Consider the following 21,476-nt stretch of genomic DNA (forward strand, 5'->3'; position numbering starts at 1 on the left):
ATCCTATTGCACCGTGAAAGTATCACACAAAGCCATCAATCATCTGGGATATTTTTGTACTTTTTTCCACTCTGTTGTGTTACTAAAAATGCAAAGCATCAAATAGAGTTTTGTGCTGTCTCCACTGAATTCAAACTTATTATAGATGTTGTTACTAGTAGCTGAGGATGTCATGTTACACAACCGTAAGTCACCGGCACATATCATGACCATCCACAATCTGGTAAGATTATTTAAATGAAGGCTGGGTAACTCCCTTACCAACTGAACACTGGAAGGCTTTCTGACAGAAGGTGGCCATTTCTAACATACCATTAGAGCTCACTGTGTGCCCTACCAAGTTATTTGGCCCTCACAGCACAGCACAGTGTTCCTGAATCACTGGATTATAAGTGCATTCCTCATTTTTGTCTGACACTTCACAGGCCACGAACAAATAAGTATTCCTCAACTGTCTTCTCAACACCACATGTTGGGACTGTATGATGATATGTAGAAGTAAAAGGGAGAGATAACGAAAGCAGGGCAAGTGTTTTGATTTGATTTGACCTAACTAAGGGTTTGTTCTGTACCGTGCCCAAACGCAACTGTCTCTACCTCCCCACTGACCTGCGCTCACACTGCACTTAATGTTCTGGGCATGACCATGTGACTTTGTGTAAATCCAAAACAAGATCTGAACACGGTGTAACAGCAAGCATGTCAGATGATTTTCCTTATTTTGTGGTTGTTTTGGAGTCATGTAGGGCAGGATAACGCTCTACCCTCCTACAGATTTATTGAGTTTGCAGTACAATGTTTTGCTGTTAATTGTGTTGCATGTATGAGAAGATTTTTACGGTGACAAATGATGTTAAGGGAGGAATTTCTAGCTCTTCTTGCCAACTACAATTCACGTTAATGCGTATGGTGAGAATAAAAACCTGTTTTTAACTCAAAAGATATTGAATGAAATGACAATTGCATTAACTGACTAGACATCATGTCTGTTTTCCGTACTCAGGCACGTTTAGCGATCACACTGTTCCCGACACTGTTGGCCCAGCGCAGCACGATCACATTAGTCAAACAAACTAGACTTGTGGGGTTACATGCGGACAAACGTGTTTGGGTACAAAACAAATTGCCACTGTGAACACACCCTTAGGGCATCCCTACAACATAATAGGGCAACCAGCCATCCTAGCAGTCCAAATAGTGAATTGGCCATTTACGACTGATTAAAATTCAATTAGAATTGCTGTTATTCAACCTTTTTTTTTCATTTTGATCAATCTATCATCTGTTTATTTTCTAAATGTATTAGTATAGCGTGGTCTTGCTGATCATCCCTAACACTTCAGAGGCTCAGTTGCTTCTCAAATGCACTGAGTGGCACAGCATAGCAGCTGGATGGTGTCCTGTTCAGAGCACTGCTGAGTCACGCTGCCCTTTATCTCATTGTAATTAAGGAGTTATTCTTTCCATGTCAGGTCACTTTGTTACTCTTGTCTTAGACAAGTGTCTAAGTAAGTGTGACTGATATTTAATATTAACATTCAGTACTGTAATAATAATAATCATTTCATTTATACAGCACCTTTCCCATTTACTGAGTGTGAAGCCCAGTGTGCACCCTTTCAGTGTCGAGTTTGCTCATTCTCCATGAATCTGCATGGCTTTTCTTCAAACATTCCAGTGTTCCTCCCACATTCCTGTTGGGTTCCTGCGTGACTCTTATTTGACACTAGCTGAGAGAATGTGTTCTGTCATGTACTGGCATCCACTCCAGGGTTGATTCCTGCCAAGTCAACCTCTGGCTCTCACTGTCACAAATTCATTAAAACCATGCTTGTTTCATTCTACAATTTTTTTATCCATGATTATTTGTTATTTTGATAGCTGACATATTTTACATTTGTTCAGGTGATGAATTTTTTTTTGTCTTTTTTCCATGGGTGCTGCCATTTCTCTGATTGGTTTACACAGCCTCTGCCATATTGTTAAAAAACGATGGTCCTCATTGCTAGTCACATGGTACTGATGAGACACGACCTACAACACTGACACACTGTAGCTATAAAAGACAGAAGCACTCATAAGCTAGGATCTGAATTTTAAAATGAAATAAAGGAAATAATTTAAACAATCCAAGGAATTAATTAGGAAAGGTTTCAAAGCATTCTGAATTTAGCTCACATTTGGTTATTTTATTTTCCTTTGGACGCTTTGGCTTAATACTTTTCTCCCACGCTGTAACTAACTACTTGTTTGCCATATCCTTTTGATTTGTTTGCACCTGATACTGAAATAAAATCACAACACTTAACTGCCTGTGATGGGCTAAGTGAGCTTGAAAGTGGACAGACTGATGGATGGAATAAGAGCTGGAAGACAGAATTTCCTTGTCCTACATAACATAACTTACTTTCTCCAACACACTCCATCCAGTTTAGGGTTGCAAGGTGTCTGGACCTAACCAGCAGCATTGGGTACAATGGACTTAGGAGCCGTGGGTAAAGTGCCAGCCCATCAAGGGATTCACTCACTCACACACTGTCACTGTCCTGCTCCACTGACAGACTGAGAAGACCGTTCCTCCCCCAAACTATGCGACTCTTCAATTCCACCCCGGGGGTGGGGCGGGGGAAGGGGGGTAAATGTTAACATTATACAAAGTTATTGTCTGTTTTTACCTGCATTGTTATCAATATTTAATTTAATATTGTTTTTTGTATCAGTATGCTGCTGCTGGAGTATGTGAATTTCCTCTTGGGATTACTAAAGTATCTATCTATCTATTGTGGGGAACAGCCGGGACACAGACAGATAGACAAGATGGTTTCACCACACACACACATTTATTATACATTATTATTTACAATTCGTGCATCAACCCAGTGCCGCAGCACCAATCACCCCTTAAGTCCTTGGCCACAACACAATGCCTTCTCACAGTCTCTGGTCCGCCTCCACTCCTCTCCACCAAGCTTCGTCCACTTCCACCCGACTCTTGCCATTGACTGGAGGGAGGCGGCCCCTTTTATACACCCCGGATGGACTCCAGGTGCATCCTGAGGAGCTTCTGTAGCCACACCCCTGTGTGGCGGAAGCTCCGACGGTGTATCCGGAAGTCCTCTGGGTGTCCCCAATTCTCTTCCCCCCAGCACTTCCGGATGTGGCGGAAGTGCTGAGGTCCAGGGCTCCCAAGGCATCGGGGCACCCCCTGGTGGTGACCACAGTCCCCTACAGGGTTGAGCTTCCATGCTCTGTACCCGTGGCCCCCAAAGCAACCAGGGCGGGCACCCCCTCGTGTTCTTGAGGAGGCACAAGCCCTCCTCCTGGGTATCCTGGCCGGGCATGAACCCCAGCCGGGTACCACACTATCTATCTATCTATCTATCTATCTATCTATCTATCTATCTATCTATCTATCTATCTATCTATCTATCTATCTATCTATCTATCTATCTATCTATCTATCTATCTATCTATCTATCTATCTATCTATCTATCTATCTATCTATCTATCTATCTATCACACAAACAGGACCAAATTAGAGTTGCCAGTTTCCCCGATGTACATCTTTGGGGTGTCCGATGAAGAGAACACACAGATCCCAACATAGACAATGACAATGACTGGGTGCAGAATTCTAACCCAGGTAGCTGGATTTGTGGAACAGAAATTCTAACCACTGTCATCATTCTACCCATTTAAATGCTTTGATATGGGCTCAGTTTACTAGTTTTACATTTAAGCAATTAGCAGGTGTTTTTTTATCTTCCTGTTTACATTTGTCCACATTTTTTGTGGGAGATTGTCTTTCTTTTTCTCTTTGGTGTAGCTGCCTCTGATTAAGATCAATATATTGTTCCTCTTAATGAGGATCTTTTTTTTTACCCTCATCTTCCTCAGTCTTGTTATTTGTTGGTCCTGTGTGAGGTTAAAGAGGGACACACTAGGACAGAGAACAGCATGAGCAGCTACAGCTGTTATTGGAAAACCATCTGACAGCTAAAGTGCAGTGAGAGAGTGAATTGTTAACACCATTAGGACACTTCTTCTTCTTCTTTTTTGTTTTTGTTTTTTTTTTTACGATGATGGAAATAAAAAAAGAAAACGAGAAATGCCTCTTTAACTCTTAGGAGTTGACTCGGTATTAGGAATTGCTCCTGGTCAGCCAGACAACTTCCAATTAGCCCATTTAGCTATGATCAGAAAGGAGGACTAGGAGAGCGACAGAGATTAATTCAATTCATTGAAATTATTGGCAGATTAGCCTTCCAAACCAGTTATAACGTTTGACACCGTGTGTAAAGTGGTAGCTTTCAAAACTCATGTCCTGTTGCGCCCTCAAACTTTTAGCTTTTGTTTGTTTTCCTTCTGCAATTTAGGCTGGAGGTTTTTAAGCAGGTACATCAATTATACCGACCTGCTTTAAAAAAGTAAAACTGTTCTTCTAAAGTTTCATCTCTGTCATCTTCTCATTATTGTTTTTACCTGTTTACCAAAATTCTTGTGAGGTGACTTACAAGATGGATGGTTTAACATGAATACAGTACTTTAACAAGCAGACTAGTCTTGTAGGCCTAAGCTTTGATACATTTCACCTTAGTCATATGTTTGTGTCCTATTGTGTCTACTGACTTTTCAAACCATTTATGGGATGTGGAGGGCTGGCGTCTCAATTGAATAGCACTTGGATGCAAGGCAGGGTGCAACTCTTGCTGAACTCTTTTAAAATTAGGTATATCGAAATTCTTTTAAGGGAAGAAAGCTGATATTCTCCACTAGCGATGAGCTGCAATCCTATGAGACAATGACATTGTTAGTCAAATTAACTGAGAAGAAACGGCTATATGTGCCTGTGGTTGATGAGATTCTTCTTTGGCTGCTACAAAACTTTGTATGTGCTGATGACGAAATCCATACCTCAGTCTCAGTGTACTTCTTCTACCTGATGGGAATTGTAGTCCCCACATCAGCACTGTTTCTTCAGTTGAACTTCTCCCATTAAAACCCCTCTTCCTGATATGACATACAGCTTTTATTTTAAATTGGACCAATAGCAAGGCACATGCACAATTCCGTGAAAATCATTTCAGCCATTTTTATGTGATTAGCAAACAGACAAGCAAACAGACATCCAAATGGCTTATCTCTATATATAAAAAAATAAAATTTATTTATACAGGCAATGCCAGGTACTTCAGCTAGTCTCTATGTATACAGTATATAAAATCCAACATCTGTCTGTATGTATGTCTGTCCGCTTTTCACAAGAGAACTACTTAATATATTTAGATTCATTTTTTTTCTGTAATTTGCTAGAACATTCTGGTTGATTTTGCATCTTCTTTCATCGCGCTAAGTATCATAGTTTGCTTGCAGGTGGATTTATTTGTGTGAAACCAGACCAAGGGGAGGGGGAAGCATGATGTCAGGAGTGGGGAGCCCTTCCTCCTCACTTATGTGCCAGCCTCCGTTTGAATTGGTTTACCTCTCACCACGTTTTGGAGCAGACCTGGCCTCTGCTTAGCTAGCAATACCTGTTTGTTTATTGAATTGTAAAGTTTGTCCTGTTTTGCTACTATGCGGGCAGAGCCACGGGGGAAAGCTAGTTTTTCAATATAAGAACTTTGAAAAAGTTTGCAAAACTAATTGAATGGCAGAACTGTTGCTTTCTGCCAAACTCATTGACTGTGTGACTGAGGATGATTAAGATCAATTAACTTACATGAGCCAAGACAAAATAAACTGAAAACTGATAGGCATTTATTTAAAATCTCAATCTAATCTCAAAAAGGAAGTGCCGGCGGAAGTTCATCGGGGGGCACCTGGAGCACATCATCGTGAACATAGAAGGGGCCGCCTCCCTCCATTTGTCAGCTGGAGTTGGGTGGAAGTGGATGTAGCTCAGAGGAGAGGAGTTGAGGCGGTCAGGAAGAGAGGCATCATTGAAGAGAGAGGCCTGGATTAAGGGTGATTTGGTGCAGGGGCACTGGGTTGTGCGTGGTACACTTTGTAAGCAGAAATGTATAATAAACGTGTGATTGGGTGTAAACCACCGCTGTCTGCCTGTCTGTGTCCGGGCTGCTTTCCACTATATATATATTTATATTTATATACTGTATATATATATTTTGGCGGACAGCCAAGACCCATGCTCGGCCTGGATGCCCCTTTGACACTAGAGCTGGGGGAGCAGCCATGGGATCCACGATACGTCTCCCAGAACACTTGGTGGCAGCCCCCCCGGTTGCATCAGGGCCACAGGCATGGGACTTCGGAGTTCATCCCTGTTGGGCTCCGTGGCCACTGCCAGGGGAAGCTGCAAAGAGTTAATGAGCCTGTCTGGGTTGTGATGCAGCCACACCAAGAAGTGCAGCCCAATTAGGCTAATTACCACCTGAAGCACTTCTGGGTGGGCTATAAGAAGAGCCTGCAGCCACTACTCGAGGCGCCAGAGTCGGGAGGAGGAGGACAAAGCTGCCCTGGGAGGAGTAGAGGAAAAGAAGAGTGTGTTTTGGGTGTTTTTTCTTTGGTGGTGTTTTTCGGGACTGTGTAGGGCCAGTGGGGCATGGGGAAGACGTGTCCCATGGCTGAAGAAAATAAATTCTTTTGTGTATTTTCCTGTGCCTCTGGTGTCAGTCTGTGTTGAGTCAGCTCCAATAAAGCACATTATATCACAATATACAGTATACTGTATATATTGTTGCAGGTGGCTGGGGAGGGCGACCCAGCCGGGACGCCCCAGAGGACTGGAAGAGGGCTTACGCCTTCCCCAGACCACGTGGGGACAACCGCAAGGGGGCACCCCAATGCCTTGGGAGCCCTGGACCTCAGCACTTCTGCCACACCCGGAAGTGGGGGGGGAAGAGGATCGGGGACACCCGGAGTGTTTCTGGGTGCCCAGCCGGCACTTCCGCCACACAGGGGGGTGCCGGTGGAAGATTGCCGGGAAGCACTTGGAGCACATCCTGGTAATTATAAAAGGGGCCGCCTCTCTTCATTCAGGACTTAAGTCGGGTGGAAGAAGGACAAGGTCGGGGAGGAGGCAAGGAGGAGGCCTGAAGAGAGAGTAGGCATTGTTGTGTTGTGGCCAGGACTTTGGGGACTTTGGGCTTGTGAGCACTTTCTAGTAAATATGGACTTGTATAATAAATGTGTGTGGGGTGACTTGAACGGGTCTGCCTGTCTGTGTCCGGGTTATTGTCCATAATATATATATATATATATATATATATATATATATATATATATATATATATATTGTCACACACGTGTGTTTAGGAGACAACTAAAGGGCTTGAGTACATGTAATTCCATGCTGGACCAGGGGTGGTGAAGTGCACTAATTCTTCCTCTCGATCTCTTACAGACCATTCTAGGGAAATCCCGCCTGGCTCTGGGGCAGCCAATGACGTCACTTTCGGTTCCGGTCCTGATGATATCACTTCCCCTACTGGCCTTTAAAACTGTCTTCTTGTGTATACTAAGTGAGTTCTGTTTTGGACTCAGTTCTGTGAACATGTCTGTTCTTTTGAATCAGTTTTGCAGCCGGGAAAAATTATATGGGTGGCTGCCCCAAACATTCTCAACGTCTTATGGTCGTTTTTGTGACACTATATAGGATATAGCGGGTTGGATAATGGATGGATGGATATATATATATATTTATGATTAAACTAATATTTGTGCAAACTGATAAGTCTTGACTTAAATGTTTGAATCTTTATTGACCTGAATCTTTAACTTTTGCTTCATTTCTTCGGAAAACTATCTTTGTTTATCGGCTTGAGGTAATTAATATAAAAATGGACAATAAACTTAAGGAAAAACACTGGTTTAAGATGATCAATAATTCATGTAATCATTGTTAGACCAGCATGAAGAGTGCCCCCTAAAGGAATAAGAAATAAAAGAAGAGAAACAGACACGGGGACGATCATCACCATCACCCAGAAAGGATGTCTGCATTCCCACAGTAACTGGCATGATAAAGACCCCTGTGGACTGGATAACAATTTGACGCAGCTCTGCACAAAGATTTGATCTGTATCCTTAAATAGTAATCATTTTCTTTTTAAATACATTTCAAACTTTCAAGAATCTTTTTACGAAATGTTTCCTGTTTTTTACTACCTCTGTGTAATTCTGCTTCATAGCAATACAGATTTCAGACAGTTTGACTGGGTTAAGAGCACCTAGTGTGGGTGATCACCATATTCCCACAAGCTGAGTAGAGACATTGCCAATAGGAAGTGACCCGCTGAGCAGACAGCTGCCTTGGTGTTTGGCACAGGTCTGAAGACAAACCTTTGGTCTGCTTATGCAGAGCTAGAAAGTCTGTTTGTTTGAAGCAGCTGTCCACATGCAGGTAAGGCTGTACGTGTGGGATGCTACAAAGCAGACACATCTTAACATGCATACAAAGAACACACTGCAGTTAACAGTAACTACAGTGTAGGTGAACCAAAATAATGGAAAGAAACATCCATGATAACGTGCTCATGGTATAGTGTTAAGAGCATCTGGTGTGGATGATTGCCGTATTCCCACAAGGTTTAGAGGTTGAGATGTTTTCAAAAAGCAGCAGTGCTATAAGCGGGCACCTGTTTTAATGATTGGCACAGATGTAACTGAGGTCTGAAAACAACCGTTCAGTCTGGTTATGCCAAACTAGCAAGTGTCTTTGCTTAAAGCAGTTGTTCAAGTGCAACGTGAGGCTCTGTAAAGCAGTTATATTAAAGTACTGGTAAATTTCCATGATAATACAGTGGGTTTGAGAATGTTATGTTATTTCACATGAGTCACCTCTTAGCATTCTTGAAAGAAAAAAAAAACAACTTTATGTATCAGACTTTTACTCTCAGCTCTGTTTCTGTTAATACCCATGAAAGTGCCATGCTCTGAAAAAGTGTCAATGGATGTGCCTTGATTTAAATTAAAGTGTCTTCAGGGAGCAGTAGCTTATTCGCTGTGTGGTCCTAACCCTTTTTTTCACTTAAGCCTCTCCCAGAAGAGGGTTATACTCTTAGTCGCAGAAGAAACATATTAGAAATAGTGAGTGACGTAAATTTTTCAAACCCGCTTTCTTCAGACCAACTAATATTATTTAAAATGCAATAATTTAACCCAAAGTTCATAATGACAGTCAATCTAAACTCCAACAAGTGCCACATGTACCCCAAATAATGAGCTCTTATGTTGCCAAGTAACAAAGCACCACTAGAGATCAAAAATGACGGCAGTGCAACAGGTGGAAGGCAACTGCATGTTTCCCATTAGAAGTAAAGTAATTGGCCTTGAAGATTGAAGGGGTTAGGGAATAAATAAATAATGCATACACGCTTTATACTTGCTTCTTTTTAATCACATTTCAGTGTGCTGTTTGGTGTAGCTAGGTTTATATTTATTCATTTATTTATGTGCAAGTCCAGCTTCAGCTGCTTTACAAGCTTTTGCCTTAGATACAGAAAAATCAAACAACATCTCTAATACTGCGATTCCACCTGTGGCGCTCAAGTGCTCTAAAATACATACAGAACATGGCATGAGGTGCAATTCAGTTGATTTTTGGAATATCAAAATGAAATCTGAAAACACAAGAAAGGCACTCTTTGAAACAAAACGAGACCATCTCACATCTGAATAAGGTCTGCTCACTTATCTGATGCTTAGTGATGACAGGCCTGATTAGAACTTAGAGGGGCTCCAGCAACTGGCACTACCCAGAGCATCTCAATGCCCTGATTGTGTTGTGTTTTTGACACGGAAATTTAGACTTAACACACACACACACACATATACAGTATATATTCAGACATATGAAAAAGTTTGGGAACCCCTCTTGAATTTCTGGATGTTTGTTTATCATTGGCTGTGCTTTCAAAGTAGCAACTTCCTTTTAATATAAGACATGCCTTATGGAAACAGTAGTTTTACAGCAGTGACATTAAGTTTATTGGATTAACAGAAAATATGCAATATGCATCATAACAAAATTACACAGGCGCATACAGTAAATATGGGCACCCCAACAGAGATATTACATTAATACTTTGTTGAGCCTCCTTTTGCAAATCTAACAGCCTCTAGACGCCTCCTATAGCCTTTGATGAGTGTCTGGATTCTGGATGGGGATATTTTTGACCATTCTTCCATACAAAATCTCTCCAGTTCAGTTCAATTTGATGGCTGCCGAGAATGGACAGCCTGCTTTAAATCATCCCATAGATTTTCGATGATATTCAAGTCAGGGGACTGTGACGGCCATTCCAGAACATTGTACTTCTCCTTCTGCCTGAATGCCTTTGTAGATTTCGAACTGTGTTCTGGGTCATTGTCTTGTTGGAATATCCAACTTCTGCGTAACTTCAACTTTATGACTGATGCTTGAACATTATCCTGAAGAATTTGTTGATGTTGGGTTGAATTCATCCGACCTTCGACTTTAGCAAGGGCACCAGTCCCTGAATTAGCCACACAGCCCCACAGCATGGTGGAACCTCCACCAAATTTGACAATAGGTAGCAGGTGTTTTTCGTGGAATGTGGTGTTCTCCTTCCGCCATGCAAAGCGCTTTTTGTTATGACCAAATAACTCAATTTTTGTAACATCAGTCCAAAGCACTTTGTTCCAAAATGAATCTGGCTTGTCTAAATGAGCATTTGCATACAACAACCGACTCTGTTTGTGGCGTGAGTGCAGAAAGGGCTTCTTTCTCATCACCCTGCCATACAGATGTTCTTTGTGCAAATTGCACTGAATTGTAGAACGATGTACAGATACACCATCTGCAGCAAAATGTTCTTGCAGGTCTTTGGAGGTGATCTGTGGGTTGTCTGTAACCATTCTCACAATCCTGCGCATATGCCGCTCCTGTATTTTTCTTGGCCTGCCAGACCTGCTGGGTTTAACAGCAATTGTGCTTGTGGCCTTCCAGTTCCTGATTACATTCCTTACAGTTGAACCTGACAGTTTAAACCTCTGAGATAGCTTTTTGTAGCCTTCCACTGAACCATAAGACTGAACAATCTTTGTTTTCAGATCTTTTGAGAGTTGCTTTGAGGATCCCATGCTGTCACTCTTCAGAGGAGAGTCAAAGGGAAACACAACTTGGAATTGACCACCTTAAATACCTTTATATCTCATGATTGGACACACCTGTCTATGACGTTCAAGGCTTAACGAGCTAATCCAACCAATTTGGTGTTACAAGTAATCAGCATTGAGCAGTGACAGGCATTCAAAGCAGCAAAATTACAAGGGGACCCACATTTTTGCACAGCCAGTTTTTCACATTTGATTTAATTTTATACAACTAAATTCTGCTTCACTAAAAGTCTTTGTTTGGAAAACACCCCAGTACTCAGATGTTCCTAGGAAATGAAAGACATACCACTGTTATCTTTTTTGTTGAAAGGAGAGTAAATTATTATGCAGGCTGAGAGGGGTTCCCAAACTTTTTCATATGACTGTATATATAGGGGTGGGCAAAAGTAGGTTTACAGTTGTGAGTACACAAAATTAAGAGTTTATTCTTGTATTAGTATTTTATTAATTATTGTATTATTTAATAGTATTTTTTTGTATTCTTATTTGTCTTCTATTTCTTCTTCTTCCTCTTCTTCTTATTATTATTATTGTCATTATTTTGTAACCTTACTTAAAGTAAACTACACGAATGTGAAAATAATGAAGGCCGGCAGTCTGAGCACTTACGTATGAGATTGTACCTAAGTGCACTGTGCCATTGTGACATTCTCTTTAGTTAATAAAGTTAGTAATGTAACTGAGATAATAAGCTATTGTTATAATCATAACCTACATGTCTTCTTCCATACAAACAGTTGCAGACCTATTTTTGCCCATGCTCAAAACTGCTTAATTTGGGGTCTGCACTGGCAATTGGAAGGTTGCCGGTTCGAATCTTGTAAAATGCCAATAGGGGCTCTGCTCTGTTGGGCCCTTGAGCAAGGCCCTTAACCTGCAATTGCTGAGCGCTTTGAGTGGTGAGAAAAGCGCTATATAAATGCAAAGAATTATTATTACATTGGGGAGACAGAGCCTCTTCAGGCAGTATTGGACATAAATCAGAACTTAACAAGTTCATCACACACACCTTTTTCCATGGAGCCAGGTTAGTAGATCCAGTATTCGAGAATGTGTGAGGAAACTAAAGTAGCTGGGAAAAAACCCACACTGTGCAAATTTTGAAACAACAGTGAACAGACACTGGATTTGAAAGCTACACTCTAAGCGATATACGGTTTTATATATATTGTGGGATATGGCCAGCCATTCATCCCGGCCAATAAACCCAAGGCCGCTAGATGGAGCCCTCCTTGCAACGTGGAGATGCCGCAAATTCCAGCAGGGCGTCATGGACTATGGAGTTTTAATAATAATAATAAATAATAATAATTCATTACATTTATATAGCGCTTTTCTCAGTACTCAAAGCCCTGCTGGATAACGTTGCGGTCGCCAGGGGATACTGCAGGGAGACACAGAGACGTTTATTTTCCATACAGCCCGGAAGTAAATCCCAGTCACATGGTTGGAAGAAATAAAGTGCTTCCGGGCTGATGAAGAAAAGGAAAAGTTTTTACCTGACCCGGAAGTGATAGAAGTCACATGGACTGAGGGACAGAAACACTTCCAGATCGAGGACTATAAAGGACTGTGGGAAATCCCAGACGTCAAGCTGAGTTGGGAGGCAGGGTGGCTAAGTGTCTGGGTATGGAGGATTGAGTATTGGTTATTGTGGATTTATTGAGTATTGTGGAGAGGAGGGTGCTTTGTGCACTTATTTATAATAAAAAATATGATTATTGGATTTTATCTGGTGTCTGATGTCTGGTCTGAAGGTTCAAGGGAGTGAGAGCGATCTAATCTGTCACTATATATATATATATATATATATATATATATATATATATATATATATATATATATATATATTGTGGTGGATTGCCGGCTTCTTTCTCCGGCCCTCACCCCCAGGCCGCCAGGAGGAGCTCTCCCAGCAGCGTGGACATGCCCCGAGTTCCAGCAGGGCCTCATGGACTATGTAGTTTTTATACACAGCCCTGCTGGATACCTTGGGGGCCACCAGGCGTCGCTGTAGGGGGGCTCGTAGGCTCGCATGTGCCCTATAACCCGGGAGTACGTCACGGTCACGTGACAGGAAGAAACGATGTGCTCCCGGGTTGAAGAAAAGGACTGTTTACCCTGACCCGGAAGGGAAAAGGAACTGTGGACTGTTGAATGGGAACACCTCCGGGTCAGGGTGTATAAAAGGACTCTGGGAAGCCCAGTACACTGAGCTGAGCTGGGAGGAAGGGTGGCGAAGTGTCTGGGAGTGTGGAGGATTATTGATTATTGTGTTTATTATTGATTAATTATATGAGTATTGAGGAGTGGAGGGTGCTTGGTGCACATTATTATTATATAATAAATAATAATTGGACTTTTATCTGGTGTCTGACGTCTGATCCAAGGGTTCAAGGGGTCACGGAGACCTCAAGTTTTTACAATATATATATATATATATATATATATATATATATATATATATATATATAACTGAATATAACACAAATCTATTTAACCAAAACAGAATCATGAACCAAAGCCTTTTCCAGCAACACAGGGTGCAAATCACAAACCAGTCTTAGACAGGGTATAAATTCATTACCATGACTGCACATACTGCATCATCACAGAGTTGGCAAATAACCTAATCTGCCCATCTTTAGAAATGCAGGAGGAAAACCCAAAGGAAACGTGGGGAGACACATGCAATGCATGAGCGTGGTATTTAAACTCCGGATGTTTCATCTGTTATTGTTAACTACTGTGCCACCTTGCAGCCAAATTGACAAAATAAAATTTCTGTTTTATAGAAGCATTTCCTTTATATATAAGTATGTGAATTTCTCCTTTGGATTAATAAAGTATATATCTATCTATATCATGAGATGCAACTTGCCAGAATATTTTTAAGATTTCAAACTTTTAATGGGAATGTACTGTGCACTGTAACTAATAAAAGGATACATCACTATGCTGCCCCATATATTGTAAGTATGTCCGGGTGTGTGTATGTCTTAAATTAGACATTGACTTTAAAAGGTGGTCTGTAAGGTGTCAGGGTGCCTGTAGCTGCTAGACTCTGTGCACGGTAGTGTCACTGACTGATCTGCCTGAGGTTTAGCCGGGCGCTTTTATCCTTTACCACATTCCAGCAGTGTAATGCACACAGTTCTGACCAAAATATAAACAGGAGGATCAGAGCTGGAAAAAGTCTTATGTGGATTAAGTGGCAGAACTGTTCTGTGTCCCAGGATAGATGTGCACTTTACTTCTATTATTGGTAGAATCTTTGATTTTCAGAAATGTCACAGGAAGAACCTCTGCATGTCCTGGTACACAGACGAGCTAAGGTGCCACTAACACATGACATGGTTCGTGCAGTTCGGAGTAAGCATCTGTATCACTGTGTCACTTGCAGGAGTCTTCTTTGACACTCTACAGTAACAGCATGGGGCAGTGTGGCTAAGGTGTCATTAAGATAACATTAATATATCCCAAATAAAGTGCAGATAAAGAATCAGTGGGAAAGGGAGTTTGTAGTCGTATTATCACATGTACATTGTGCACTGAAATTCTAAACTGCATGTCCAATCAACACGCAATGTATTGCCAGTCTCCAACTCCATGTTAAATTCTAATGTATGATACAGTATTTGTTCCAGGATAAAATTCCAGTTTAGTGTGTTGGGGAAAAGGTCACAGTGTTCCAAGTTAAACATTCAGTTTCATTTTATTGTCCCACTATAAATTAAAAGTGCAACTCAAGTAGTCAAAGGCATTACAGAAGGGGAAGATCCTTATCCCAATCTAACTTTGCAGCTGCTGTAATTGTAGTACTTGTTTCACTGGGAGAACATTTGTGTGTCCAACGTTAAGAGCTGGGAAGTAGTTTGTGTGTCATTCAGTGTGACAAATGTGTCGCTAGAAAAACATTTTATATAGACCAGTACTCAGTGTGGCTAAGGATGTTTGTGTGTTCATGGGATAGTGTGTGGTGCAGAATGCTAAATGCGTCACTGACAGAGTGTCTTTGCCCTGTGGCCTGCTCGTTTCAGAGGGGAGGATGTGCCCAGTCTCACAGGGGTGTTACAGTGAGGAGGTCTGCGCATCCCAAATGTGCATTGTTCCTATAATCTGGCTATGTTGTCAACTGGTAGGTGGTCTCTGCTCCAATCTGTTCAGACCACCTAAGGATTGATGGATGAGGACATTTCTCACATGTTCTCCTCACAGATATAATTTTGTTCTGGTGATGGGCTTAAACACACAAAAATGTGATATTTTATCTAGTAGACTTCCTAGAAAATATTGTACGGCTTTTGAAAATCATTGCAGGACTACAACAAAGCATACAATTAAACAAACACAACAAATACATAAAACAAATAAGGAATACAATGGAAGCTCTTTGCAGGTCAGCTGTGGTACATTGTCTTGTGTTTTAAAAAAGGGTCTCCAGGACTTTGGTAGGCACCCAGACACCATTTCCCCGTGGACTTGTTTTTGGACAGGCGTGCATTCTTTGCCTCCACCCTATTGACGTGTGGTGGTCTCTTATGTGTTATAGGGTCACATCACTGGGGCTTTAGAAAAAAACTCTTTAAAAGAAGCACTTCACCGGCACAGTCCTGTTGGCCTACTCATTAGAAATGCAACTTCAACCAGAATCTGCATTCGTCCACGAGATCGGGCTCCTGTGGGTTTAATTAGCACGTTTACGCCAAAGCGGAACGACTGCATGTCAGCGAGATTTTTGTCTGCTTGATAATGTTGCATGAAATTACTTTTGCTGTTGTTTATTCTTACATTTCCTCATTACCATTCAAAAACTCGGTACATTGTGAGATTAGAGCAAAGCTGGAGCCCACCCCACTCCACTGCCACAACAATTCTGAATCTGAATTATTTATTACACATGGCTTTGAATGCTTAATAAAAAAGTGTGACAACAACAGTAAACAAATTCAACTGTTTCCCCCAAGTAATGTGTCCTAATGGCAACAGTCGCGAATTGCGTGCTGCTAAGGCTAACAGCTCAAAACCTCAAGTCAAGCATCTAAATCACAGGAATCCTTAGAGCTGCTTTATGTATTTACTTGTTCTTTCAAGCAATGGGTAATCCTAAGAGTTATTCACAAGTAAATCTAAATAGAAATTTTAAGTTTTATAGTTAAAACATGTCAAGCCAATATTGCAAAATGGCAAAGGAGGTTTAATATGAAAAGCAAAGAATGAATGAATCAATCAATCAGCCAGTCAGTCAACCAGTTAATCTCTAACATGGCATACAACAGCAAAGCTGACAGATACTTGAACAGCAACAATTATTTATATCATACACCTTCACAAAAATATTTCCCAAAATGCCATTCAATATCATTAAAGAAAAATTGTAATTATATAAACAGATACAAGGTAAAAATGGAAGAATCCCCAATGGAAGAGAATATAAATTAGATTGTAATTGAATTTAGGCAAAGGTAATTCTTTAAAACTTGTAATGGCAAAGGACAATGTCTGACCTGATAACACATGCTATGGTCAGATGGCCAGTGAGGAGAGGAAAACATTGTATGGAAGCTGGGGAAAAATAAACCACTAGGAACTCCAAAGTTGGAGAACTGTAAAGGCCCAGCTGTACATTCTACTGTACTGAAGTGTGCTGATGTTATTTCTTATTATGTACATAGAATGAAGGTCTCCCCTAGACCTTCTCGTATACTCAGATATGGGAATGGATATTTGAAGAGCAAACTGCAAGACAATGATTATATTTTTATATTATGTAAATTAAAGAACCATCAACAACAAATCAAATCAAACTAATAATATATTGAACAATTATTATAAAAGTAAAGTTGAGTAAATTGGATTCTGCAGCTGCATGAATAAAAGGTAAAGTACCGCTTCTGGTTAGTGGAAGTAGCTGAAACGTTGATTGAAATCTACACTTTGTACCTAATACTTGTATGCAATATTTGGTTGACCTAAGTGAAAGCGTACTCACGTTATCGTGTTTACACACACACACAGACAGACACACAAATATAATTCCAAAAATTGTAATTTTTAGACTTAGGGAGGTCTTAAACGTCGACATTCATCAAAATCTAGAGGTCATATTCTTTGGACGATTACAATACTTGCTCTTTACTTCGTACACAAGAAAGTAAAAAAAGTCCTAAAAGGCTCAATGCTATAACCGATTGTGTGCTCTTACATTAAAGCAATTTCAAGAATCCTCTTAGGGATTCTCTATGTGATTAAAATGGAAAAAAAAAGCCTAATACCGAAAGAAAAAGTCATGTTCCACCATCTAAAAGCTGAATGGACTGCCTTGTTTATTACACTTTAGCCACAGGATGTAGGGGGTCATGGGAGGTAGAGTTCAGCCAAGCTGTGTCAGGCTCAAGGCAACTATGGACTGGGTGCTACTTCATTTTAGGGTTGTCTAACACAAACAAATCACAAATATAACTGCCATGAGGCCAATTGTGAATCACAAATTAACCTTAAAGTCACTTTTTTTGGACAGGTGGAGTACTGGAGAAAATGTGGAAATAATGCAAACTACACAAAGAAAACCATCATGAGGTGCAGGAGTCAGAGGATCTGTGAGGCAGTGTTGTTAGCGAAATGCAAAAGCCCATCCAAAATAACAACTATTTGGAGTAAAAACCGGAAATGGAGAACATAATCAAAGGGCAGAGCAAACAGAATAGTGTTTGGGAAAGTGATATAGTCAAAAACAGAAAGTAAACAAAGGATGCTAATTGACAAAGCTAAAGACACTGGAGAAAATTTGTAGTCAAAAAATTGAGAAGCAAAATTCCTGGCTACCTAATATCATTTCCCTAAATACAGTAGTTGCAAAAGCGAAAGTGTTTGTTTTGGGTTTTTTTTGTCTGTGTTTTTATATAAAGCTTGGACTTTCATTTTACTACTCTACCATCTTTTATAATGCTAGCATCATGACGTTACAGATAGTGGCAGCTTCAAAAAATGTGACCAGCAACAAGCACTGCTGCTACAAATAACATGGCTGTGGCCATGAAACAAAGCCCAAAATGTCACTGACATGATAAATGCACTGACACAGACTGATGTCTGAGGTGCAAAGAAGGTAAAATGGAAGATCATTAAATGAAACATTTATTGCTTAACAAAGTCAAGTCAAGTCACAGTGCATTGCCACGCTCACCACACAACGAAAAAAAGTTCAACCTCCCACCCTCCGGAAATGACCCTCTATCTGCCACAGCCAGGTGTTACGTGGGTGACCCCTTGGCCTGGTCCAGCCACTCAGGTCCCCAACAATGAGGATCCTGTGAGCTGGATCACCCTTGTGGAATTGCGCCACATGTGTGTAGTGCCGTAACTGACGCTCCCTCACAATGCAGGTAATGTGCCTCATTCGGGACTCCACGAGCAACCACTCATTCAACACAAAATCAAACCAGCGGTACCCAAGGATTCTCCGGAGAGACACAGTATGAAAGGAGTCCAGTCTTCGTTTCAGGTCACTGGATAGCGTCCATGTCTCGCAACCATATAGCAAAGCAGAGGTAAAAAGCAAAAAGACAATGAAAAATGTGCAAAAGCCAAATCGAAAATCAGAATCAAAAGTCAAAGAGTCAGTGCTAACAATCAAATTTTTAGAAGTATCCACAGACTTGGACAAGTGCTACACTGAAAAGTGATACTGTCATGTGGTGCGACTCCAGGACACACCTCCTAGTGACCTGTCGTCACATCATAGCAATGGATGATTAAAATGAAGGTGCCTATTAAAAACAAAAGAGCGTCACAATAAAATTCAAAACAAAGCAGTAGATCAATTAAACTAGTGATGAGCAAAACAGCAGAGTGTCACTTTGAAGGCAGTTTCAAGAAATTGAAATTAAAAGTTGTTACGCGTGCAATTCTACCCTAATGCGAAACTCACAAAAAAAACATTTTGTGTACGGTTATTCTGCAGATAAAACTGCTTTCTCCTCACTCGGCTGCCCTCCATTACCCCATCAAAGTTCCACCACTACTTCCAAGCAGCTCCACATGCTCTCATCTACCTCATACACTGCCTGTCTGCACATTCACACTGCTGACCCCACCTTGGACCATTCATTTGATGTCAGAGGTAACACCATCTCACTTCTCCAATTCCATAAACTGATTCCGTAAACTGATCTGTGCCAGGATCCTTCTAGAGGTCACATATCCAGGCCAATGGATTAAAGCAGCAGAGAAGAATCTTCAAAGTGCTTGCAGGTTCAAAGTCCACCCAGGCCATCATTTCAATGTTTTGTACAAGAATAAATTTTCCCACACTTTTGCACACGAAGAGCAAGGTTGCTGGTGACATGAAAATATACAGTATGTGCAAATATAGCGAATTTCATTAGACATGAAATTCACTAAATTGTTGTGCAATGAATGTTCTGCTGCAAATGTAATTTTGTGTGAATAATTTTATTAAACATTATGTAAAAACAAAAGTAAGAAATTGATCTGGCTTATAAAAAAAGCAGAGGAAAATTTAAGAAAAACTCATAAGAGTAGAACCGTATAAATTTAGGTCATCCCAGCTTTTATATTTTACAAAGTTCCTTAGTATCTGACAGCATAGCGTCTAGTGCATCATGACAGCCAAACTCAGAATCGCCTGTGTATTTGTATAATTAAACATGTTCTTAAACAATGACGTATTCTTACAGATTGTTAACCAAATGACATTAAGCAGTTTACTTAATTGTTTTTTACCCTTTCAATACAGGGTGGTCCAGATCTAATTATGCAACTGCTCGACTGACAACCGTCTCCCCACCATTTTGGAATGCAGGGCAGGTGCTGCCATCTTTGGCAACAAAAATTAATTTTAAGTAAAATCTCTATGTGCAGGGCAGGTGCTGTGAATTCTCTATGTAATAAACTTAATAAGTTATAGCGTAATGAAAATTGCATAATTATATCTGGACCACCCTATAGACATGAGCATGAAGCTTTGTAAGATTTTACAATTTTTACTGGTTGCCTGCTTTGAAGTTCCGCACTTTTAAGTTTAAACGTTCAGGTTCTATAGCCAATAATTCAGACATAAGCATCAGCAGGCTTTACCAAGTCACCCGAATTATTCTATAGCATTTCAGTAATTATTTTCCGCTCTGATGCTGATCTTTTTGATCATAAAATAGGTCATTATGATAGCAATTGACGAGAAGAATTCATAATTAATTGCAGAATTACAGTATTTGAGGGTTCCTCTAGAGTGCTGCCTCTTTCTCTTGCACAATTTGGATCAAAAAGTAATCAGTACATTGTCATCTCATGACAGGCTTAAGTTTCGAGTTTGGTATTTTTCCATTCAGTCATTTTAGCTCTAGACCGTCCTCAAGAAACTGTGATACACAGACACATACACACCCATCATCAAGATATCAATGTTTTTTGGTATCAGGGGACCCTAAAATGTTGAGATCTATAGAAAACCAGAGATCAAAATTTTTGATGAATCTACAACTTTCGCTTCTCTCCCATAGACAATAGGTGATGGTGGGAGAGGGTGCAAAGCAAAAAATATCCAAGTAGCTTTAAAATCTCATTTAACACAATGAATAAAATGATACCAAATGATTACAATAAGAAAATAAATTAGAGTAAAACCGATTCCAAGTAACCCGATACTGAGATTCACAACAGGCAGTAGCATTGGCACCTCCTTAAAAAGAGAGCAAAAGTGCAAAAGTTATTTTTTCCTATTAAAGCTAAACAACCAGCCATTTTCTAAGACTGTTATATAGGTCTAAAGATTATTCCTGAAGCTCTGGGAGCAAGGCAGAAACCAACCCTTGAGGTGTCATCGGCCAATTGTACCCTCACTTGCATAGACTGAGCCATTTTAGAGTCATCGGTTAACATAACCCACAAATATTTGGAATGTGGGAAGAAAACCTGGGGGCCTAGAGACACCCTGACAATCACCGTCACGAGGGTAGTCATTATAAATTTTCAGTTTCTTAGCTTGTTGTGATTCTACACTCTCCTCAGCTTTCTTTGAGATCAAGCCTCTAGTGACTAAGTTCCCTTCTGTGATCCTGACTCCTACTTCGGCACACATTGCATTAGAGTGTTTAGCACTGAAAGAAAACACCTTCCAATATGAAGATAACTCATTAACATCAGCACCAATGTTATAGGCAATAAATTAGGAAGAAGGCTCTGTGTTTTTGTCACGAGTACCATAGACTTACTGGACACCACCTCTGGAGCTTCAGGCTAGGGACACCATAATCTGCAGCAATATGGCATTTACAATTTCTAAGCAAGTGGAAGGCTGATAAGTCTTATCTAACACAATAAAAAGATCAGACAGGTCCTCAGAAACTCTTCATCT

At 40.5% G+C, this 21,476-nt stretch overlaps 1 protein-coding gene across 1 annotated transcript in view; it reads right to left on the reverse strand.

The window, feature by feature from the left end:
- LOC114658250 (opioid-binding protein/cell adhesion molecule-like) overlaps window positions 1–21,476 on the reverse strand; it is an 820,579-nt gene that overhangs the window by 265,339 nt on the left and 533,764 nt on the right. The gene's annotated exons all lie outside the window — the stretch shown is intronic.

The sequence above is a fragment of the Erpetoichthys calabaricus genome, chromosome 9, assembly GCF_900747795.2.
Source record: "Erpetoichthys calabaricus chromosome 9, fErpCal1.3, whole genome shotgun sequence".
Classification (NCBI taxonomy): domain Eukaryota; kingdom Metazoa; phylum Chordata; class Cladistia; order Polypteriformes; family Polypteridae; genus Erpetoichthys; species Erpetoichthys calabaricus.